This window comes from Carlito syrichta, unplaced genomic scaffold, assembly GCF_000164805.1.
Source record: "Carlito syrichta isolate Samal-C Ts95f unplaced genomic scaffold, Tarsius_syrichta-2.0.1 Scaffold302089, whole genome shotgun sequence".
Classification (NCBI taxonomy): Eukaryota; Metazoa; Chordata; class Mammalia; order Primates; family Tarsiidae; genus Carlito; species Carlito syrichta.
Window position 1 is genome coordinate 339077 of NW_007246185.1, and position 8545 is coordinate 347621.

General features: G+C 41.5%; 1 pseudogene across 1 annotated transcript; it reads right to left on the reverse strand.

Annotated features, from left to right (window-relative positions):
* Positions 1 to 730: 730 nt before the first annotated feature.
* On the reverse strand, positions 731 to 5120 carry LOC103258405 (annotated as a pseudogene). Its single transcript, XR_504178.2, has 2 exons — positions 4983 to 5120; positions 731 to 1329 (listed from the first exon to the last, which is right to left on the reverse strand). The product of XR_504178.2 is annotated as a ubiquitin-conjugating enzyme E2 T pseudogene (transcript).
* Positions 5121 to 8545: the final 3425 nt, after the last annotated feature.

Here is an 8545-nt window from a genome sequence, read left to right on the forward strand (position 1 = left end):
CCCAGGCGGGTCTCGACCCCGTGGGCTCAGGCAATCCACTCACCTCAGCCTCCCAAAGGCGCAGGATTACAGGCTGAACCGCCGAGCCCGGCTGATTTCTTTTTATGTTTTCTATTTCTTTTCTAATTACTTCAAGTAATGGAGAGGAATTCAAATGAGAGATGAAGATGAGGAGGATCCAAAGTCCAGGCTGTCAAACGGACTATTCACATAGACGCTAAAGCCACTGAGGACAATGTCAGGCGAGGTTGGTAGACGAGAGCAACAAGGAGGGAAACAGTCCTGTTTATTTGCCAAATCATGGATAAAATTTTTGCAAAGACTTTGTAAACTCCTTCATTCTCTTAAGCGTTTCTAATTATATCATGTGATGTGGTTCGTGCTCCTTTGCCAAAAGACTTGTGCATATTCAGTATATGTATTTTAATGTTTTTTATTTTTCAGCATTACATGATTATTTTTCAGGTTTAAAGGATTAAGATAAATGAAACAAACTACACTCAGAATCACTGTAGAGCAGAATATATAAATATACAGGATCTTTTATAGGACACAAAAATTATAATATTATCAAATAACAAAGAATAACATTCAGGAAAGGTAGGCAAATTAGACCATCTTGACAAAGAATGGTCCAGGACGTTCTTATTTAAAGTAGTACTTGCCATGAAATGATACTAGTGAGCCTCATTCTGATTATGTAGTTAGCATACATGTTCCTGTGCTAAGATGGACCAGGACAAATCCCCTAAACACCAGGACAAAATTTCTTCTCTATGCCTCCTTGCTTTCCAGCTTTCCTTTTCTGTGTTGGGCCAGGTATTTCAGAGTCAGCAGCCTCTGGTAGATTACCAAGCATCTCATCCTCATCAGTCTTCTGTCTTGTGTGCTTCTCTGTCCACTGCCTGGCATTTTTGAGGAAGACTGGCTTAGTATATTTAAATTCTGAGGATATGTCAGCCACGAGTGGGTCATCAGGGTTGGGTTCTGACATGAGCAGCTGAATAGAGGTCAACACAGTTGCAATGCTTAGGGATGGTCTCCAGGTACCTTTTGTTGGCAATTTGAGAACATCTAAACAAATCCTCCAGCTGAATCAATGTTTGGGTGATAAATTGGAGGGAGAAATCGAATCTGAGGGGGTTCAAATGGGTACTTCTCAGGAATGATAACTTCCAGCTTGAAAACACCTTCCTCATAAGGTGTGTTGTTTCCACCTAAGATTTGACCTCGCAGATCATCCATTTGGTCTTTAACTTGCCAACATATGATGCCTGAGGGTGGCTCTCTGGCTAACATGTGCAGCTCTGTCTTCAGACGGGAAGCTCTCTGCACAATTTCCAAGTAAACGGAGCCACACACAGTTCACTCCACACCGGAACTAGCTGGGATACACTGCGCGGACGCACCTCTTAACCCCGCAGCACACAGATCAACTCTCATGATTTTTAAAACTTGGAATCATGTTACAAAATCTTGCTATTTGACTGACCCAAATCCCATTCCCAGCCTCTTTCTAGAGTTAGCTATATGATACAGACCTGGCCAATGAGATGTGTACAGAAATATTCTATGGCATATTTGGGCAAAACCTTGCTTTCCTGAATCAGGCACCTCCTTCTCGGCCCTCAGTCTTTCCTGGTATATGGTAATGAGGGTTGGAGCTCTGGCAGCCATCTTGTGACCACGCATAAGGATTATAGTGACCTCACTATAGTGATTATAGTCCTGTTACAGTTGAGTCATAAAACTAGTATCAGTAGCACTTACTCTGGATGTCTTGATATATGAAGTGGGGGAATCTATCTAAGATGCTGTAGCAGACTTTTGCCTCCAAAATAGATTCTTAATATACATGGTGCATAGCAGAAGTAAGTTCAAAGATACAGGTCATAGTAATGAGTTGGCGTCTTCTGATAGCCAAAAGCCTGCCCCCCCACCAGTCCACCCTATATTGTTTAGCATCTTGACCTCCCCAAACCAAACAAGAATATAGATTTCAGGTCACCAACGCCCAAGATTAAAATAATAGGAATTTGCCATGTGCTGTGTCTCACGTCTATAATTCCAGCACTTTTAGGAGACCAGGGCAGGAGAATTGCTTGAGCCTAGGAGTTTGAGACCAGCCTAGCCCGCATAACGAGACCTTGTCTCTACAAAAAAAATATTTTAAATCTTGCTTGGCATGGCAGTACATGCCAGTAGTCTCAGTTACTTGGGAGGCTGAGGTGGAAGAATCCTTCTTTCTGTCTGAGTCCAGGAGGATGAGGCTGTGGAGAGCTGTGATTATGACACTGCACTCCAGTCTGGAGAAGAGAGTGAGATTCTGTCTCAAAAGAAAGATATAAAATAAAATTAAATTAAAATAAATTGATCATTTTCTCCCTGGTCTATTCCTGGATGGTGGCCTATATTTTGTGGATTATATATAATACAACCTACAGTGTTCAGCAATCCAATTTATCCCTAATGCTAATATTTAACACAGATTCACAAATAAGTTTATTGAAAAATGTCCCACTTAAAGTAAGAAATCTACCTCTAAAAGAATGTTAAAAAACAAACACCCAAATCTTTTCATTTTTTTCAGTGGTTCAGTGGGTGTCCCAAGACCAGACATCCTAAAGGTATTTGAGTTTATCTTAGAAAGACTGATAAGCAGCAATAAAATCAAAGGGTACAAAGCCAGGAAGCAGTCTCAAATTATCATCTGAATAATTGATATCAGGACATATTTTTAAAATTTAAAAACTACGGAGGAAAAGGATTAGAAATTGTAACAAAAGCAGGTGGCTAATAGAAATGGGAGAATTAAACTTTGTTAGAGATTTTCCTGGCTTACTCATACTTAGAACCACTAAATTAGTTTCTCAGGGCTTAATGCAACACAAACAGTTCATTTACTTTTCCCTAATTTTCCCCCTAAATTTTAATCCAAGCTCCAGACACATGGACACATATTCTTTTGTATGAATGTTTATGAATAATTTCCTCTTAAACATATTAAGCCATCACTGGATTTTGTTGTTGTTTCTCTCTTCCTGGAAATAGCTTCTCACCCTCTTTTTATATTATTATACCCAGCAAAACTATGTGGGTCTAATACATCTAGTCTTATGAAATAATCTGAAGTCTTGGCTGTGCCTTCTAATAAAAAAAAAAACAGCATTTGGTTTTGAATACAATTTTATTTAGCTTTGGACCATCTCAAAATATACAGGCATGTAACTGTCACTCAAAAACTCATTCCTTCACAATCTAGTCCAAGACCTTAGTTAATAAAGTAGTGAGTTCAATACAATTTCAGTACATTCTAACATATTTTAGAACAATATATTCAGACATTAATACTAATAAAATAGTGGCATTACAGTTTTTTTGCATTGGCAGAAAGTCTCTCATTCTAAAGACTGGTTTCTAAACTCCTGTTTCATCAAGACTTGAAACATAGTTTCCTTAGTTTATTATTCTTAAGGAAATACCTTTACCAACCAGAAAAAATTAGAAAAAGTCTTCTTTTTTAAGAAGGCAGATATTCTCTCAGAACATGGCCTAGATAATGTTCCTTTACTTTCGTAAATATATATTCTCTCTTCTCTGTTTTTTTCCCCAACAGTTAAATGTCACCATATGTGCCAGTTCTCTAATGGAATATTCTTTCCTCTTCCCTCTTTGTCTCTATGTCAGCCCCATCTTCTGGCGGGAGAAGAAAGACAAAAGTGCATTGGCATCTCCAAGGAGGCAGCTGACCTGATGCATCTGGAATTGATTAGTTAGGGCTAGCATGGGAACTCATCCTGGAGGCAATGGCCAGTGCTGGGCAGGTGAAGAAAGGAAGGGATCCCTCCAAACAGGTGGAAATAAGGTGACGACGTCTTGATCATTTTTCAATAATTAAAAATGACTATTAGCCAAGAGTAGTGGCTTATGCCTGTGGTCCTGGCTACTTTGGAAGCTGGGGTGGGAGGATTTCGTGGGCCCAGGAGCTCTGAGCAACATATAGTCTAAAAAAATTAACATATCTTTTAAAAATGCTCTAGTGGTAGCTTTCTAGGAAACATGAAAATTTTAATGTAAGTATATTACTATTGTATAGATTGTATCGTATAGATTTTGCATCTATCTATCTATCTATCTATCTATCTATCTATCTATCTATCTAATCTCCACAGAATCTCCCATGGTAGTCCTTTGTAGGGAATTCGTATCATGTTAGTGTTCCAGATGCTAATCTTGGACCTTAGCCACTAACTGGAGTTGGGAGTCCATTCAAGGCCAAGTGTATCAGTCTTAATTGTGTCCTGTTCATTATCCCATTCTCCCTGACATGTCTCTGCAGCTGCTTCCTCACATGTGAGAGCCATCTGTTGATCCTCATTAACGTAGTTAGATTTCCCCCAAAGCAGAGCCTGTCAAAGGGTTTGGGTGCAAGGAGTTTATTTGAGAAGTGATGTCATGAAGCACAAAGAGAAAGTGCAAAAGTGAGGCAGGAGAGAGACGAACCAACTGAGGGTACATTAATGATCCGGTTCCGTTGCCAGCAATGAGGGCTCAGTTCTGCTGGGGACCCTCAGAGAGACTGTAGAGAACGAGCCTCAGGTTTGCCCATTGAGGACCACCAGCTGGAGTGTGTGTTCACTAACTCCTGTCCCTCTCTGGTGGAGTCACCCCAGAGGTGTCAACGCCTGGTTTCTGGCCTGTGGCCAGAGAATGCTCAAAGGGTACAGGCAGCTCCTGCCCTGACATAGAACTGCCTGCAGTGCCCCAGGGCTGGACCAGTGGATATGGAAAGTGCAGAGAGGAACCCTCAGCAGTGTTGAGGATAATGACACAGCTCAAAAGTCCCATGCATTTTTCTGAGCCTGTGGTTCTGCACAAGCATTTACGTGGTGGGTGCCTGGTGTTCTGGGAACTCATCATCCTTAGTGAGAAATGAGAAATCTACAGAGAGGACAACTCAAAATGGAAACAGTAACACCTACGGTAATTGTGCACCTAAGATGTGCAGGCCTGGTTTTTTGTACTGAGATAGAGATTTCATCCAGCATTTGTGCCTTTTTCTGAGGCTCTTCCTGTCTTTCCTGGAAATATACCCCCCCATCCACGTTGCTCAGAGGCATTGAAGCCCCAGCCTAGCTGCTCTTTACCTTTTAAAAATTGCCATAATTAGGTGTTCTTTCCTGGACTGGGGGGGAGCTTTGAAAAGATGGCACCTGGAAAGGGTGGTAAACGTCTTTTAAAAAAGACAATGTTAAGCCGGGTTTGGTGGCTCAGCCTGTAATCCCGCGCTTTGGGAGGCTGAGATGAGTGGACTGCCTGAGCCCGCGGGTCCGAGACCCACCTGGGCAACTTGGTGAGACCTCATCTCTATAATAAATAAAAAATTAGTCGGGTGTGGTAGCGCGTGCCTGTAGTTCCAGCTACTTGGAAGGTTGAGACGGCAGAGTGGGACTCCAACTCAGAAAACAAACAAAAAAAGAAAATGTTAGCAGTGGTTTTGGTGTTAATCATGCCAAGAAGAATTATTATTTTCTGTGAGTTAAAATGCTATAACCAAAGAGATAGACAAGTCTCACTGGGTACACTCATGTGTATTCATACACATATATCTGTGTACACACATCACAAGGCCAAACCATATTTAGACTCTGCATGTATACCCGCATATGTATATGTATCAAGATTATGTTTTAAAAAATATTTAATATTAATTTTAACCACTGACATGAATACCTGTATGAACTTTTTCTCTCTGTTCGGCAATGATTGAGTTTCTTGGAGATGCTGAGACATCACACACACACACACACACACACACAAAGTAACTGGTTATCCACACTTTCCATCCCTTTGACAGTTCACACATTGTATATTTCCTGCAGAGCTGCCACTTGTCTGAGACTGTCATGAGCAGGGGGTCAGTGTGTTTTTTGGTAACTGGCTCCAAGACACAGGGGAAGTAATGCATTTGCTCCTTGGGCATAACCACTCTGGCCTCTCTTGCTGTTATTTTCCAGGTTTACAGAAAGGCGTTGTCTAAAGGGCCTGAGGTTGGCATGCAGCACCCCCCCCCCCACACCTCTGAGTTTGGTGACATCACATGGGTAGCTTAAAATTGGGCACAGTGGGAGCATTTACATCCTAGAAATGGGCACACGCTACAAATCAGTATGGCAACCCTGTAAACCTCCCTTCTTAACCATTTACCAGAATACCCCTGTAGTGAGCCTTTTGCAACTCACAGAAAGCAAGCAAGTCCCTTTTGCTACGGCTGTTCTGAAGCCTGGAGTATCACCATCCGTGCTATGTAACTCCTGAGTGGCACCTGTACCTCAGGCGTGCTCAGGGGTGGTGCCCTGACTGGACAGTGTGTTGGCAGGCAGTGCTGGGATTCCTAACAGGCATGCCCTCCTAGGTGAGGCCTACCCCAAAGCGCACACACAGTCTTGAAGCAGCCATGTTAGCTTACTGGCAGCTGGTACACAGTGTGCAATCCTCATTTGCAGACTTCTTCCCTTCACTTCTAAAGAGGCTTTAAAAATCCAACATTAAAGTATACTGATCAAACTGGAAATAGACTGAAGGTCTCAAGGGCTTTTTAAGCAGTCCATCTATCTCTGTGGGGCAGACCCGGGCCTCCAAGCTGCAAAAACACCTCCTCTAAAGCTATGGAGGGCTAGGAACAGGGCTGTGGAAGTCATGCACACTGGGCGCCCTGCCTTCCGGCTCTTAAAAGGTTCAGTTAATTACCCTCTTAATTAAAGAGGGCACATAGCCTTATTTCATCCACAGGCTTAAGGGACAGAGAAAAATTGTGGCCTTTGCATTCTTGAGGAAAACAGGAAGAAAAACCAACAGAGATCACATTTCAATAGTCTTTTGAGTCCAAAGAATTCAAAGGAAAAAGAATCTTTCAGTACTCTCTCAGCATCTTAGATTCTTAAAGAGATCTACATTTTATAACTAGGGCCTTGTTTTGCAGGAACCTCTGGGGCTCCCTTAAAATGAACTGCATTCATTTCCTTGTAATAGCTAAACTCGTGTATTAATTAGTCATGGCAATGAAACAAACAAAAAATGATAATGTGTAGATAATTTAAAACAAATCAGCCAGAAATCTACCCTTAACCACTGCTTCCCACTCTGCAACCCTGATCAAAGATGGCTTTAAATATGGAGAAACTGGTAACTGAGTATGGTAATGACTCAAAATTAGACAACCAAAGAGAAAAGCAAGAAACTGACTAACTTACCCTCTAAATTGTTCTGCAGATACTATCCAGTGTACATGGCTGTTCCTTAGCGTAAAGTTCCACACCCACCTTTTTGCTATGGTTTAATTGTCCCTCAAGAGGCAACACACAGGGTACCACAAGCCAAGAGAAAAATGGGAGAGGGCATGAAAGACGGAGAGCTAGACTAAGAAGTTTTTGGGCAAACTACTTTTTTTATTGCTTCCAGAAAGATAGGACAGAAACAAATCTGCACTGAGTCAAAAGGTCAAGCTAAAATATTTGGCCCCAAATACTGTTTAGCGAGTTTGTGTTTCTTCCCCTGGGTGGTGGCGGGAGGGAGGGTGTCTACAGGATGATGATACAGATAGACACTGGTCCTAGAGTGGTCAAGTCCAGGTCAGAAGGTCACAGGGAGAGGAGTGCTGGTTGTGCGGCTTAACACCCCAGGCCATGATTCCCTTAACAGTAAGAAAGAGAAATGGGGAACCATCTACTGGAAATGGTCTCTAACAGGCAAGGAGAGCCTTACACCAAAAGCTTTTAAGCAAAAATGACACTTTCATCTTTGAAGTACTTAGAAAGAACAGTACTCTGGAAAACAATAATTCACAAGCTAGCTGCCAATTCAGATGACTTGATCACATGTAGCAGGAATAGGTTTTGTCTTTCCTGTGGTTTTAAGTCCCCACCCCACACAAGCACCTATTTTCTAGAAAAATATTGGCCACCATCACTACAACTTTATACAATTCCTAGAGGAGCAAAAGCTGGTTTTTAGCTAACCTCAGAAGCCCAGATGAGTATTTCTATAAAGGTCACCTATGCCAGGTCTTCTTTTCCCACGTGGAGATGACCCATTAACTACCAGTGTTCAAATGGGGAAAACTCTGAAGCCAGGAATCCTCCTGAGTCCAGTGTACTACCCAGCAAACCAGGGGAAATGTTTTTACTAATTATAAGATTGCCTCAGGTGGCTCTTTTTAAGTCTTTATTGGGCAGCTATTTACATTTTTAAATAGTTAATTACAATTTCGGGCAAGCTTTTTAAAAGAGTAATTTGACAAATACTACCAATATATATTATTTCCACTAAAAGAAACTGTTATATTTCTGATTATACACAGAGGGAGGTTTGTGCATGTTTTAGAAACCATTAAGCGTGTTTACTTTGGAAAATGCATGTGCACTACAAAGTGTTTTAAGGAAGGAAAGATGTGTTCCAATACTCCTTATAATAAAAAACATTCTGAGTGGGGCTAGGCAACTTCAAGGGAAGCAAACTCAAGAATGAAGAATACTGTAGTACAAAA